Genomic DNA, 17,393 nt, shown 5'->3' with positions numbered 1-17,393 from the left:
GGCAGATATAGCAATCATATGAGAGGAAGGTAATAGGTGCAAAAACAATATGAGAATAATCGAGTACAATCTGACGCAACAACATAGAATTATTGCAACCTGAAAGAACTAAGTGACAGAATAAAATAGCGCTTTAAAAAAAGAAATTGAGAGCAATAATTACTTTAGATTAAAAGGAGAAATAAAAATGTTAAAAATATGATTTAAATGGAATTAGATGACCACCTGAAATATAAATACTGAGAAAATGTTAAGGAACTATTATTTTAAGAAACAGAATGAAAGTATCATTAATAAAAAGCCGAGTTTTCAACGCAAGTCGTGTTTCTTCGTGAAGCAAGAAAGATGCGCTTCGCGGCGCCCGTGGCCTTATATCACGGTCCCACAGGGTGCCGCGGCGCACACTTTGAGAACCTCTGCCTTAGGGTACTGTATGATGTTCTTAATCATTGAAGTAAGGAATTTAAATGAGTTTTCTAATTTTATTCATGCTCTTTGGAGCTGTGTTCAAGGATGATGTTTATGATGGAAATTGTGAAATTTTTGCCATTCAGAAAAAGAGGAAGCAGTAGGTACATCCTTATGAGTTTCGGACTCTACACAAAAAATGTTTGATATTTACTGGTTTGTTTTGAATAGCTGAAACTTTTTCAAGTTCCCTCTTCTGAATGGAGGGTTTTACGTTCTTTAGGTATTTTGCAAGATTTAAGATATTCTTTATAAAGGCTATTGCTCTTTGCTTTACAACTCATTGAACATTGGATAGGAGAGATTAGAGACGACATTGCCTTATTTTTTTATTTTTCCCTAAGAGACGAATTCCCTAAAATTGCCTTCCTTTTTTATTTTTTCCTAAGAGACGAATTCCCTAAGATTTCGTCTTCCCTAAGAGACGAATAGCGTGTAGAGTTACCGTGTAGAGTCTCTTAGGGTAGACGAATAGCGTGTAGAGTTTTCCTTACCAAGAATGTTTGATGTTTACTGGTTTGTTTTGAATAGCTGAAACTTTTTCAAGTTCCCTCTTCTGAATGGAGGGTTTTACGTTCTTTAGGTATTTTGCAAGATTTAAGATATTCTTTATAAAGGCTAATGCACTTTGCTTTACAACTCATTGGACATTGGATAGGAGAGATTAGACGACATTGCCTTCCTTTTTTATTTTTCTAGAAATGCAGAACTTCATATGTTCTTTGACCTAACTCTTTGCTCTCTATTGGTGTAAATTCTTTGAGTCAAAAGTTTATCCGTCTAGAGAATTATAAACGTAAAGCGTTCTGCGTGAAGATAAGGTGAATATTGTTCGGAAATACAGAATGGATACAGCCAAACCAATATCTGCGGGGAATACAGTTTAACCAAATCTGCGACTGGTTCCATGTAAAAAATCGAGCTTCGATAATTTATGCGCATAGGAAAATTCGTATATAAGGAAAAACTTGAGAAAAGCCAAGACTAACGGTGCTGAACATTCCCGAAACTGTTCAGTATTAAAAATACTCGCAATCTGCCGATATCTGAACAACTGTTTCAGATAGAGACCGAAGAATTTGGCAAACACTTTGGAAAGATTGCTTATTAATGCTGAAATGGGTGGTTGGATAGGCTGAAAAAGCAGAACAACATTTCTTTAGAAAAAATTGTCGAAGAATCATTCAACGATTTGAAATTAAATGTCGAGAAATGAAGTGGAGGAGTGTTTAGGAAATTGTGTTCAGAAAATTGTCAGATGTGCGAATCACATTTCTTGCGTGCCGCCAATGTAAATGGAACTTAGCCGTCCTGGTGATTTTGCCGTGTTTTTGGTGACTGAAAAATCTCAAAAACAAATGCTTGAAAAGTATCTTTCTGTTTCCCATAAAGCTACTCGTAAAGCACTGGAAACTGTTTGAAGATGAGCTGCAAAAATAGAATGAAGAATTTTCGATGAAAAAGCCAAGTAAAAAAGATTCTAACCTTGACTGACAACTGTACAGCGTACTTAGACGTTCAAATTTAGAATGTAATTAAAATTTCTTTCTTGCCCCCCCCCCAATGTTTCTATGCTCTAACCTATAAACCAAGTTTTGATCAGGAGCTAGTGCAATTTGTGCAACTGCACCGGGCGGTAGATATTAGAGGCGAAGCACTTTTTTTTTAATTTAGGAAGACACTGAGGGCATAATTTAGGAGCCACAAAAATTGCACAGGGCAACAAAAAGGCCTAGCGCCAGCCCTGCAGGTGCCTGCATTATGATTACCAAAAGCAACGTGTTTTAAATGCACACCTTAAGCAACAAATTCATTTTTTAACGTACAGACATGAAATTTTGGAAAAAAGCTTTATTCGACCAATGCAATGAAAAACCTAAAGGGTGATGAAAGCGCTGAAAAGGTGATTGCATATGCAAATATTAGCAGCATGACGTCAGAGAGTACGTCGGGGCATGCAGAACAACTCGCGCAATGCAGGGCAACTTAAAAAGAAGAAAGAAGCGCGCATTTCCAGTCCTTCTGCAGCTGAAAGTGAAATACTTGCAGTTTGGCTACAAGAAAACACCAGGATGATTTTGAACATGGTAAAATGATTGGCAAGCTTGAGGAGTTTAGCGTCTGTCTCTTAAGAATTTGAAACTGATAAAAGTGTTGTTTCATGAGCGTGGAAAGGTTTCCAAACGACAGGTTACAGCTGTAAGAAAGGTTGGTAGTGTTGTTCAGCCAAGGAAAGAAACTGTGACTGATATATCTTCTTGCAAGAGAAAAGAGCGCGAAACCAGGCAGCGGACAACATTGCTTAGGTGTTTCTCATCACTTTTTTCGATTCGGTTTTTGATGAAATCCTTCCTCCTAATTTACATTTGTAATTAATTCCAGATATGTTTAATTTGATCTAAATCATGAGATTGATTGTTTTTATCACTTCTGGACAGTTGTACAAGCGAGCTGTATGCTTAGGGCTACTGCTTCGATATACTACAAATTTTTTTGGCACGCAGATTTTGTACTTATATTTTAAAGTTCTCATTTAAAACGTTCTAATACTTTGCATAGTGCATCACAGCATAAATAGAATGACAGATTTCCCGGTTTACTGTGGCCAGACGACTTTATCAAAGGTGCATATTCGCCCAACGTCCTGAGCGCTGCATACCATTCACAGCAACTCATCGGTGGCACCATTTACAGTGGTGTAGAGAACATTTTATTAGATTGGACACCTTAAAAATGGAGTCACGTCCTCTTTACGGATGAGATTAGTTTCAGTGTGAAAAACGATTATAGGCGCCTGTTGATATGGTAAGACGTAGGAGCACGCTTTCATCCTTCTAACATCAGGGAAAGATACCACTAGGGTGGTCCTGGCGTCCTCTTATGGGGAGATATGATGAACGGATGGACGGAGCTCGATATTTTCGACAGAAATTCAGTTACCGGAGATCGTTACTGTAATGACGTTTTCCTCCCTCACATGCGTCTTTTTCGGAGTGCCATTCATTCCGACTTTGTTTTTATGGATCATAATGCACGAGCATATTGGACTCAGACTGTTGAGGAGCTCCTGGAAAGTGAAAATATGGCTACAGAATGGATGGCCAGCATGTTTCCCTGATTTAAATCTCATTAAACAAGTGTGGGACAATCAAAATCGTAATAACAACCTTGTATTTAGCGTACATATATTAGAGCACTCAATCGCTTTCGAAGGCAGCTAAAGGGGCCTCCTCATCAGAAGAACAAAATTACTAGAAAGGGAGGGGGGAAGAAGAAAAATAAAGCATTGGCAAAGGAGTCTCAAAAACACGTGGTCGTTATCAGTACTGCACGTGGTCGTAACCGGATTTTGAATCAGAGTTACACTGGCCGCCTACTTTTACTTTTACTATCTGATCAAACATATAATACATAGACTAAAACGAAAAGAAAAAAAAAATCATTCGAGGTTCAGACTTAGTGCGTGAAGGTGCAGTTGCCCTTCGCTGATTTTTTTTTTTTTTTTTTTTCCTTTCCCGTTTTAGTCTATGGTTCAGTAAAAGCAGGCGGCCAGTGTAACTCTGATTCAAAATCCGGTTACGACCACGTGCAGTACTGATAACGACCACGTGTTTCTGAGACTCCTTTGCCAATGCTTTAGTTTTCTTCTTTTCTCCCCTTTCTAGTAATTTCGTTCTCCTGATTAGGAGGGGACCTTTAGCTGCCCTCGAAATCAATTGTTCTAATATATGTACGCTAAATACAAGGCTGTTATAGCGATTTTTATTGTCACATTGGCGTGTTTCTCTTCTATTCTCAAGTGTGGGGTACTTTAAAGAGATGCCTGGCAGCACGATCTTACTCTTCGGAGAAGACCAGACAACTGAAACAGATGCAGCTTGAAGAATGGGATTCTTGCTCCAAAAACTGTTAGATAATCTGATGTTGGGTATAGATAGACTATGTAACAAATGTGATCTGGTGTTGGGTATAGATAGACTATGCAACAAATGTGCTACGCAACCATTGCGATTAGGGAAGGTCATATCCCTTACTAAGGTTCTTTGGTCTTTTATTCTCCATCTTGGCCAAATAGCTTTTGTACCAATGTCATTCTGTCAAGTCGCGTCGCTTCCAAATTTTTCATTTCAAGGTTGGCTTTTAAATAAATTTTTATTTCATAAAATTGTGAAATCTCCCCCCCCCTCGATTCATTATTTTCTAATTTTGAATCTATTTGTTTTCCATTACATTCTCCTCATAATCATTTATGATTTGCAATGTACTTAAAAAAGTGTTTAGTATTTTATTCATTCTGTAATGCAGCGAGCCCTCTGTAAGATAATTATCGACGATTTCTGCAGGTATTCGGCGTTGTAGGAATATTGTAGTAGAAATAAGGTGAATCGGTGTATTAATATATACCGTTACGGTAGCTGTCAAGATGCTTTTACTGTAAAAAATAGGAATACACACATGCTAAATTAAAATATTTTAAATTGTATATTTTAAACAATACTTTTGCCCTATTCTGTACAAAATTATGTATGAAATTCTGTGCAATGTTAAATTTTCAACCATGAAGGTAGATGATATTCAGACTATTGCAATAATTTCGAATTAAAAGCATAAATTTACTACTTTTTAAAATTAGTAATTTACGCAAATAATAATTTAATAGTTTGAGAAAAAAATAATGTAACAACTGGGGGAAAATGTTCCCAAAATTCTCATGGTGCAAGAAAGAACTGCCAGGAAAGGTTTAGTAGTCATCTGTTCCTTTTAGTACCCACTGTAAAAGTTCTGCCATTGAGTGAATTCTTTTATTTATTTATTTATTTTTGTAACTTTTGCATTAATATTTCCATTCATGTCATTTTTTTTCTCATCACATTTTTCAGTTCGGTTTTTGATGAAATCCCTCTTCCTAATTCACATCTGTAATTAATTCCAGATATGTTCAATTCGATCTAAGTCATGAGATTGATTGTTTTTATCACTTCTGGACAGTTGTACAAGCGAGCTATATGCTTAGGGATACTGCTTCATTATACTGCAATTTTTTTTTTTTGGCACGTAGGTTTTGTACTTATACTTTAAAGTTCTCATTAAAAACTTTCTAATACTTTGCACAAGCCATCACAGTACAGTGGAAGTCCATTAGTCCGGCATCCAACAGTCCGGAATGCCCGATAGTCCGACATCGCTCCGGAAAATTGTAAAAATTTTGGTTTTCTCCAAAAGTGTGTCTTTAAAGCAAATAAAACCGCTCGAGAGGTATTCGGAAGTTTTCGGGGTAGTTCGAGATCATCCGGAAGCGCTCGGTATTGTTCGGAAACAATTAGCGGCCGGCTAGTCTCAGCTGTCACAACAACTTCAGGTGCAGTGCAGCTCCGTTAATCAATCACGAAGCGTCTTCGCCATTTTTTTGTGCGTTGTTGTTTTGTGTCCTTTCACATCGCAGTAAACGTAACTTTTGAAACTGTTTATAAAAAAAGTGATTTTCGTTCTAACTGTACAGTGACCATGTTTTCAAAACCTAAGCCTTCGAGTTCAAAAGGAGAGAAACGAAAACACGTAACACTGACTCTTAATCAGAAACTAGAAATCATCAAACGGCTAGAAAAAGGCGAGAATAGAAATGTTTTAATGAATGAGTTTAATATTGGCTCATCAACTATTTATGACATTAAAAAACAAAGATGAGGTAGAGGAGTGGCTTTTAATCGACGAGAATGAGCCTGTTGAACAAGAACTAACCGATGAGGACATTATCAACATTGTAGTAAACCCTCAGCCTACTCAAAATCTTGAAGAAAATGACTCAGATGCCGAAACGGAAGAAAAGGAAAAAATCAGCTGGGCAGAAGCTGCAGAATCACTAAATAAGTTTATCTCTTTTGCCGAGGCTAGTACTAGCTACAGTGCTTCAGAAATTATTGATTTCCATATCATTAGAAATAAATTTTATACTAAACGCCAAAAGTCAAGAAAACAAAAAGACATTCGTGACTTTTTTAAATCTAAATGAAATATGTTTTACAGTACGTGTACATACATTATATGAAATGTAAAATAAACTTTGTTGTATGTATTTGCATACTGTATTTTTAGTTTAATTATTAACCTAATTGTTCTTATAATTACCGCTCGATAGACCGGAATTTTCGGTAGTCCGGCACCGAGCCGGTGCCGGATTATCGGACTTCTACTGTATAAGTATAATGTAAATTACTTCATCTTACTGTAGATATGCAGCCCATACTAGAACAATGCCTACGTTATGCTTTACTTTAAAAAGCAAATTCATTGTATTTTGAATTTTGAAATAAATGTCCCATCATTGGGCTTCATTTTTCTCCATTAAACAATAATGCATTCACCTGAATTAAATCATCCACAAAGATAATGTTTCCTATTAAGTTAGAGTGAGCTGTTTCTTTTTATACCCGATCCATCACGAACACGAACCTTTGTATTTGCGAAGCACAAGGAAGCCCTGACCACTACATCGCGGTATGTCAACTAATCGAAAAGTTTCATATCAAAATGCCTAATCAATCCATTCAGATGGTTTATATTGAGAATTCCAGCCCTACGACAGAGAATCTACAGCATCATTAACCTGCTAATGTCATCAGAACTGGATATTATGGTAACGAACTGAGTCTTCTCTGTTAATTTTCTTCCTGAAACGCTTCCGCAGTGTCTGCAAGGGCAAATGTATGATATTCTCCACCTCCAGCGACAGTGCTAACGAGTGCCAGAATTTCAGCAATAATAAAATAGGTAATTCATTAAGTATTCAAGCAATAACATATATAAGTATTCAAACTTATATAATTTTATGTATTCAAGCTTATATGAATTTATGTATTCAATGTAAACTATGAAACTTAGGTACTTTATATATCCAAGAATTATTATATATATATATGATGTACCAGCTTTTGTCAGTAATAAATAGATTGTTGAAGAATCATCAATGTAGTCGTAGCTTAAATTATCAGACGATAAGTTTAAAAAACAGGATCCATTTATTATTGGTCAGGAGAAATAGCAGTTACAAAATCAGATATCCGGAGTAAATAAAAAGAATTACTAATAACTTTTTGTATGAAGTTTACTGCATCGGGACATTTAAGAAAAAGCCCCCGATATTCCTTAGCGAGTCTTTTTATAGCCTCTGGAAAGGCGGAGCTTCCAAGAAATGACGTCAGCCTCGTCAACCAATCCAGTTCGCCTTAAATATTTCCAGAACATTCTAAAACTGTACGTGTAGAAAAGGCGGGAAAAACAACTTGACTATGGGGCTGTGGATTTAATTCCACGTACTTTCAAATAAGAGAACGTCGCCATTAAAAATAAGAAGAACATACAGTTAGAATTTTAAGTGTATTCTTGACTATGGAATTTTATTATGATATATATGTTTCAGCAACCGTACCCAAGTACTCGTGTAATGAATGTAGTATAAAGGATAATGTAATCAACTAATCAAGTGTCTCTATTGCGATCAAGTATTCAAGTACATTGTAAGGTATTTCTCCGGGCTTTCCCAGCATGCCTTCGTGGCGTAGTGGTTCTTCACGCTGGACCGGTATTCCAGAGGTCCGTGGTTCGATTCCCAGCGAAGGCGTTTGCTCATTTTTCATCTCTCTTGCTCCAAAAAAAATCCTAATGTCTCTACAATATAACTAGTATTCAAGTATATAAACAGTACTCATATAACATAATCATGTATCTATTATATAAACGCATGTACTTACTCCAATAAACAAGTTTAATGTATTCAAGTGTCGTACTGTAATCAAGCTCTCAAGTACATAACTAGTGTATCCATGTAACTTAATCATGTATTAATGTAGTTAATTGACGGATCATATTTAATGCAGTATTACAAGCATTTGATGTATTTAAGAATTATTATTATTATTAGTAGTATTTGATGTATTTAAGGATTATGCCCAAGAGCTACACCAGTGCATTCTAACAGCTAATGCTTATAGCTAACGCATTCATGTAACATCGTCCAGGCCTCTGTTGGTTCATGCGCTTAAATTTTGTCAGAATCATTAAAATTTGTTCAGTTACAGAAAGTGCTCAATGTGTGCTCCATTGACATCAGTTACGTGTTTAAAGCGCATCATAGAGTGTTCAATGGTAGCACCAAGTAATTCTCGAGGGATTTCAGCAAGATGGCGTATAATGCTGGATTTCAACTCGGGTAAAGTCCTAATTCCTCCTCCATAAACACGGTTTTTTAGGAATCCTCACAACCAGAAATCACAGGTATTTAAGTCGGGTAAAACGAGGAGGCCAGGCTTCCGGAAAAGATCTGGATATTACACGATGGTTGATCTTTACAATATGGCCATCTTTACAATATGGTAACTGGTAGTTTGGCGACATTTTGGAGGCGATAAAGGTTACTACCTGGGACTTTGGTAATAATGTGAGCAGTACTCAGTTCCGATTACGCATTATTTTGTGTGAGGGAAATGAGAGATCATGGGATATGTCATGTGATATTAATGGACGAATTACGGTTCTTTAATCGGAAAAGGGCGGAAATCGGGAAAAAATCTGGAAATTTTGTACTTGGCTTTATTCTGTGTTTTCTGAAACAGTGTTGGTTAATTTTTGGATCCCATGGCCGTAACTAAAGTGAATTCGAAATGGGTATTTAGTGGTATTGAAAAGGGTAGTAATAAATGTTTGTTTAAGGTTGTGCGAGATAGAAATAAAGATGTTTTATTAAGTTATTTATTTTACCTGGTACCTTGCTGTGAAATATAAGTGTGATTTTAAAGATCCTGAAACAGAAAGAAGAAAAGTTTATCGGACACGTAATCAAGATTCTGAAGAAGATTAGGTAAGTTAGTATTTTTAATTATTTGAGGATATTATTTTTATGCATTCTTCTAAATGTAAGGTGGAAAGGAATTTGGTATTATTGGGAAAATTGTTATTAGCAATGATTTAGTTTAAAGTAATTAGGATTGTAAGGTAATTTTTATTAATTTAATGTATGTGCTCATTTATATTTTAAGTAGTGTTTTTGAATTTAATTATATTTTAATGAAATGATAGTTATTTTGTGAATTTTATGTTTGTAGGAATTTGGTATAAGTTTAAGTTGAAATAAACGTGCATGGAAATAAATTAAATATTTGATATTAAGTATTTGTAATGCTTGAGGTATGAATTCGTTGGTGACGTGTATAATGTAATAGATGATTTAGAGGTAAAAGTTTTTGGGTATTTTATTTATTTTATATGTGGAAATGTTCATATTTGGAAAGGGTAAATACTTTTTCGCGATCAGGTAATTTCATGTATGTTCTTTTTACCGGGTTTAAAGATTGAGAAAATTGTCATGTATTTTCGTGAAATTTTTCTAATTTATGAGAAAAGAGCAGTGTAGATGGATATAGTGAAGAGTGTGCGCAATGCCATTTTTGTGCAATTCTGGGATGTTTTTTTAAGTAAAAATAAGTCCGCGTGTACATGGTTTATGTGTATGTGTTATTTTGAAAAACTCATAAGGAGTATGGTATTGTGCACTTTTTCCCAATTTTGCAGTGAATATTTGTCATGATTAAGCAGTTTTGTTTGATAAAATTTCTAGCATAAGTGTAATTCGGCTAGTAGATTGTTGGAAGAAGTGTTCAGTAGATAAAAAGAAAAGAAACATGTCTTTACTTCGTGAAGACAAAATGGCGGCGGGGAAAAAAAAATAGAGGTTACTGTAGGAGAGTTGGTCGCCAAATTTTCGCCAAAAAAACGCCAAGTTACCATAATGTAAAGATCAACCTACACGATTCTCGCCGAAGTTAGCACGAAGCCGTTCTTCGACACGGGTCCCTTTCGCATTCCTTTTAAACGACGATATTCACGCAATGCAGCTAAGCTATTACTGCCGTTCTGATAAAAGCGTTTTACCAGTAAAAGCTCGATCTTTCTTCTGTAAGGGCATGATTAACGATGGCAAAGGCACGCAGAATGCTTTTCTGGCTGGCTCTGACTGGAAGTCTCTTTATAGGTTTGACTAATTTTCAGAAGGAATATTTGAAAATTGCCATCTGGTGGTCAAAACTTGAACTATTTTTTAATTGCAGAAATCTTTTCTCCATATTTCACATAAAGTATATACTAAGTTTCATCAAAATCCGATAGGCAGAACGGGTTCTACAGTGGTCTGAATAGGGTCACTTTTAATTATAACCACCCTGTATTTTTGAGACAAATTATTAAGAATGCCATACTAGTGTGAACGTCGAATTAATGTAAATTTTGAACCAGATGGAGTCCCAATCAGATCTGACGACTCAAGGTATGAGTAAGTAGAATTATATTGATTATGTGTATCATAAATGACGGATTTGTCTTCTGGCAGTGACGTCATATAAAATGATGAAAATCATATAAAATAAATATAATAGCATGAAATTATAATGATATAAATAATATAATATAATAATGATATAAATGGCCTGAAAATCATATAAACCTGTATTATTTACAAAGAAAAATGGATTAACTTCTGTGAAATTTAAAGAAATTTTTTATCTCTGTATGTGTTATTTCTTCTAATCCAAAAGACGTATGCCAACTAGTTGCAAAGAATCGAATTTTTTTTTTATTTTATAACTGAAGAAATTTAATTAAATCCAAAATACATAATGGCGGTAAAGGCCTGAGTTTTTCTTCTAAAATAATACTTTTGAAAATCTTTACAAAGCCGACGTTTATCTGTAAAAATAACACATTTGTAAATCTTTACAATTATTATTTTTGTAAAATTATTTAAAACAGCAGTTTTAAATTAGCACAGACTGTAAATGAAACTCTATCGATTTCGAGGGGCTTTGGCACAAGTCCCTCTTCTTCAAAAACATTTTTTCCAAAAACATGAAATGGAAAGGCAAACTACGAAACAGCGGAGGAAAAAAAGGAAAGTCTTGAAAATGCTGGTTGCTTTTGAGGAAGGTTTTTTACGCTTAATTTTACATTTCACATTTGACTTGCTTATCCTCCTGTATCTATCAGTTTCACTTTTCATCAGAAGACATTAATAAGTCCTTCGTGTACCATCCATGTTTCCTCGATTCCTCGCTTTCATCACCAGATACCAGGTCCAGAGCCAAGGATGGTGGAAGAAAGGAATCCCAGTCCACGGAATAGGAACCAGAAGGGTTATTCAAATTCTGTCCTGTCGAAAGCACATGTCCCAGTTCCGTAAAATGTTTCTCCGTTTCATCTTTCTGAAAATCTTCTAATTTTATAACACGGGTTCTTACGGGTATATTTAATGGGTTAAAAGTGGTGGCTAAATTAGTTTGCGGGATCTGGGTAGAACAACAGAGGCGAGATAACCGATGATTATCTTTGCAAGTGCTCAAACAAGGCTGGCCATTTCTTTGTTGGGATGGAATGGGAACTGCATTTGGTCGTACATTCGGGGAACTGGACCTTCTTGCTTCTGCACAACATTTAAATAAGTAGAAGCAGCAGCGATAATTTTGGTCCTGGTTATTGGCGAAGCAAGTCGAACAGAAGAATCGTCCTCTGAAGTCGTATGCCATGTTCTTCTGTAAATATACGAACATAAAAAGAATGAATATAGTAAAATTCGTAGCAGTCTTCATATTTATGGCTGGATCTGGGATAAATGCAATTTTTCCCCTTATTTTCGCTTCCAGATAAATGTCCCCGAAAAACCTATTAGAAGAAAGTATTGTTTTATTATACAAATAAACACACACATACATTTACAAGAAAAAAAAAGGGGGGAGAAGAAAAAAGAGGAATAAAATAAAATCAAATCTGAAAGGTTTCGGATTTTAGCGGTCGCCCAAAATAGTTAAGGTGTTTCAGGCTCTCGCTAAGCTCGCAGTCTGCCAGTTCTACAACAAAATCATAAAATAGTGTTTAAAAGCTGCATGGCAGCATATATTTAAAGTTCTCGATGCAGTGTTAAATGCTGGCAGGGGGCATTTTTATATGTTTTTCGGTCTTTTCTCACTTTATCGTATCACTATTCAGTTTTCGTAGTAAGATGGCTAACACATTTTTTGTCTTTTTATTATTAACTTTTTGTGTGTTCACTTTATTTATTAATAAAATTCAGTTCAACAGGAAAATCACAGAATACTTGAAAATAGCATATCTTTAGAATTCCCTGTAGAGGGAGCCATAAATATTTTTATATCCTTTATATTATTTCTTTAAAAGCTAGCCGCCTGGAACAGTTATCTTGAAAGTAAAAAAGTATACAATGATTTTAATGAATCCAACTAGTGGAATTTCTTTAAAATATTGACTATTTTTAATTAGATATCTCGTGATTTTTATACATGCTTATTTAAATCAATCACATTAAAAATAGACAAAAGTGTTCTTAAGAACTGTGTTTATTGCTTTTAAAATGCTTAGTTTATTACTCAGTAACATTCCAGATTAAATCTGGAAGTATTTTATGCTTTGCTGAATGGCAACACTCTGACGTATGGAGCATAAATTTATTTTATTTCCTGCCGCGGCGAAACATTGCTATTATAGAGCCGAATTTGTTAATTAACACCGAAAGATAAATATTTTACATTTCTACGAATGGGAATAGTATCGCGCGGCAGAAATAAAAAAATATTTTATTTCGAACGGCGTTGCCAGAGCTGGCTTTAAAATCGTTGAGTTTAATAACAAAAATTATTTAAAGTGTTACAAAATATGAAATAAATAATGAAACAAATTCGAAATTCAAAATTCGCGCTTGCGCGGGTGGAAAGCTATGTTATTCAAAATTAGATGTCTCTAGGTATCGTCGTTTTTTCACAGTGCGAGGAACATACATACATACAAGCAAATTCTTCATTATTAAATTTCTTTAGAAAAATGCAATGCGATAATATTTGGTGGCGACAATTTGAAAAGTTATACGCCGTTTTTAGTGAACCAACGCAATATCCCATTTCGAGAGTAGCCTCTTTTGTGCTGCAAACTACGGTGGAACTTTTATTAACCGAATTCTGTATGAATCAGAGATGTAGAAATGTTGTTAGAAAAAAGTATCTAACGACAAATCCTAGTCACATTTGCAAATTATATTATCAGTGATAGATCGTTTGACCTTTTTGTAATCATTATATGGATTTAGTGATGATCATTTTAGTGATGGACTATTTAATAGCCCTTCGTTTCTGCGCTACGATATGAAAGCATATGAAAGCAACTGACATATCGAAAAAAAAAATTTGCAGAATTTAAAATTTAGTCTTTCATAGGAGAGTTTTCCAATATCTGAATTAGCTATAATTTAAGTTAGCCCAAATAACCGAGATTCTACTGTAAATATTACAATTTAGAATAGAGAGCGAAGTTTTGTCTAAAAGTTGCTTACTTTCCCCTCAAAAATTAAAAAATTAAACACAACAATAAAAGATATTTGTGTTAGAAGTATTACTTGGTAACAATGCGTTTACGTCACGCTGACAATTAACTTAGCTAAGCAAAATCTGTAAGTTTTGCGAAATTTCTCAGTAGTTACTCTGCTTTGAAATATAGCCATCTAAGTTGAAAAAATTCACCACCATTGTGTTGCCGATTTCTAAAACCTAGTTGCGACTAGATTAAATCCATGGAGACTTTCATTCTTATTAAATCTCGAACAAGTAAGGGGGGAGATCCTAAGCATCGCAGAATATGCTCGGGGAAATCTTGATTGATCTTGCAATTTCAGCAGGTTGAAGATATTGTTACGTTTTTCTTTTCTGACACCAGTTATTTCTTATATTAGACGTTATTTTCTTCCTTCACGTTCGTACGGGGTTCGCAGATTTGGAGTGAATAACGACGATACTTGATGAAGTATCGAAACACACTTTATTCAGCCAATATTAATCAGGACAGCTCTAAAACACTTTTACAGTCGTCGAAGATCTACAATAAACACACTGGAACAATCATCGACACAGCCTTCACACTGTCAGGCAATAACGGTGGAGACAGCTTCACTGGGAAGCACCAGAGTACAGCTCCCGACTCTGCTCGGACGTTCTCGGAACTCCACGTACTCTCGATACTCTCCACGCTACAACTCGCGATACACTCGACGACACGCAGAGCACAGCTCCCGACTCTTCGGTTCAGTCGCTCCCGGAGCTCAACACGCTCTCTCGACGATGCACTAACCGCGATACACTACGAGACTCTTTTGGTGCACTCGCTGCCCGACTGTCAACGCGATCGACTCCGCAGGTATTGACTCGCTAGACGAGACATCAACTCGATACTAACTGACTCTCCGCGTACCAGCAGGGTTTCTATAGCTTTTGGCTGGTGTTCGAAAATATTCTGGACTAAACCGGTAAGAATTCGTTCCAGAAGGTTCTCCAACCATCCACGGTATTTCACCAATTTTGTCACCAAATAAGCGATTTCTCGCCAAATGTGGCAACCCTGCCTTACCTTGCTATTTTATGGCAACCTTAAAACTGCTTTGCTGGTAAGCTATCTCACCGCGCTTTGACATTTCGTAACAATATTTTAGATTTCCGCCGGTGAATTCAGATATAATTTCTTGAGTCTTGTTTGCCAAAGTTAAGTAAGTGTCAGTTTGTTGTTAAAGCTAAGGGTCCTTTTGATACCGATGGTGACCATTAAGAATTATTTAGGTATTCTTGTCAAGAATTTTCCTTATGGAATGCAACTAAGAGAAGTTTTCCTAACTGAGCTACGGCTATCAATTGCTCAGAGTTTCTAAAAATTTACTCCCATTTTGGAACAGACTCGCATACTTTGAGCAGTTGCACTATCGACATTCAGTAAATTTGTAAATCATTTTGTGGGTTTGTGACGGCAGGAAGAAACATATTCGGAATTTTTCAGATGCGAGGGGACCTTCCCTACAGCTACTGCAGGGACAATTGCGGTGTAATGCACAATACTTCATTGGCCTTGGAGAAATCGTATGCAATAGATGTCTGTGAAATAATACAATTTATCATCATGATGTACACTGCGCAAAAAAAAGGGGGGATTCTATATCTTCCGTTCTACTGGGGCCATTGACGAAATTCAAATTACGTTTTTCATGTCTCGAGAGCGCGATTTAGGATATAAATTAGATTTGTGTATAACATTGCTCTTACATAGATATCTTGACACAAAAATGGGACTTTTTCTGAAATAAAATACCAATTTTTTCCACATTTCGATTCTACGATTCAAATTATGCCTAAATATTAAATTTTGTCAAATTTGGTGCGAAATTTACGGAGAAATTCACAAATTTATCTTGGCGTATTTTTTCAGTTTGTGCCAAGAATAATTCACTTGGCGAATTTCTTAGTATATGGCAACCCATTTCTCATTCCCTTCCATTGTGCAGGAATGGAAAAAAAAAGTGACTTCATTCCTACCTTTTTACACTGCTCATGACCGGAGAAAAAATCACCTCTTTCCTCGTTTCAAATTCAAGTGACTAAACTACATTTTATGTTGGTATCGCTTTCAACAAATATGCCAAATTTCAAAACGCGCCAGTATACAAATTCACATGTATTTCCGGAAATTTTGAATAAAAAATTATAATTTTTCGCCGGTATGCTTAGATATACATCTACTTTAAGATGATGGTAAAAATTTTATAGATTATAATTCAATTTTTTTTTCGAAAAAATTAAAAAATTAATTAAAAAATACAAATTTTAAAAGTAGGCGAATAAAAAATAGGCGAATGTTATTTGGAATGAACCTAAATTTCGAAATGTGAAAGGAAGAGTCAAATAAATTTAATAAAAAAAAAAAAGAGATATTAATAAACATCTAACAAACTCAATTAATGTTGAGGACCTAAAATTTTTGAGAGCTGAATTTTAAAAACGGCTCGTGCCATTTTTACAAAACTTGGCAGTTTGGCGTCATTTCAGTGGTAGAATCGAAATATGGAAAAAATACTGGCATGTCATTTCAGAAAAAATTCGATTTTATGTCAAAGTACCTATATTCGGACAATGCTATATATAAATGTAATACATATCCTAAGTCGCGCTTTCGAGACATGAAAAATGCAAGTTGAATTTCGTCAACTAGCTCAGTAGAGCGGGAGATATAGAACTGTCCCATTTTTAGTCCAAAGGGGCTTTGTCCCTGAAGGATTATTGTTTTCGTTTTGTGATTTTGCGTTTTTTCACTATAAAATGCCAAATGTTCACAAAATGTTCACTTTTCAAACTGTTGCCACCAAATGTTAGAGTCCTGCATTATATTTGAAGAAATTAAATAATGAAAAATCTGCATAAATGTATATATATTTCTCGCATTGTGATAAAACAACGGTACATAAAGGCCATCGAATTTTGAATGACGTAATTCTACTGCAAATATGGGCATGTGGAAACCCAAATTTGAAATTTGTTCTATCGATTTCATAGTTTGAAAAACTTTAAGGAAATTTTGACTAACAAATTCAAGGATTTCAAAGCGAACCATGGCAACGTTGTACAGAAAAACTATTTTGCGATATTGCTCTTGAACTGAATTTTATGGTTTAAGTGCGAAGAACGTGATATTTAATAAATAAAGGTAACAGACAATCTATTAAAAAAAACGCCCCTTGGGACATAATTTAAAATCTGAAACCTTTCAGATTTTTTTTTTAATGTTTTGTTCGCACTGCGTTACCAAATAACAAATGTAGTGAAATAATTAAATTTCTCCAAAATTCTATCCCAGAGTGGTATTCATTCTACAGAAATTTTCTACGCGTTTCGAGATTCCGGTAATGGTCTTTCCTTTTTTGGTCATTATAAATTAACCTTTTTTAATCCAAAAAGGGGTATTTATCGAAAAGGGGCTATTACTCGAAAGGGGTATTAATCTCGGACCTCAATTATTCCTCGAATCTCTTCTTGTGTCGTATATCTTTTAATGTCCGCTTCACT

Source organism: Stegodyphus dumicola, chromosome 5 (assembly GCF_044657685.1).
Source record: "Stegodyphus dumicola isolate Sdum_Otavi_A_Nest chromosome 5, ASM4465768v1".
In the NCBI taxonomy this organism is placed as follows: domain Eukaryota; kingdom Metazoa; phylum Arthropoda; class Arachnida; order Araneae; family Eresidae; genus Stegodyphus; species Stegodyphus dumicola.
The sequence above is the reverse complement of the archived record's forward strand: the minus strand, read 5'-3'. Positions refer to the sequence as shown.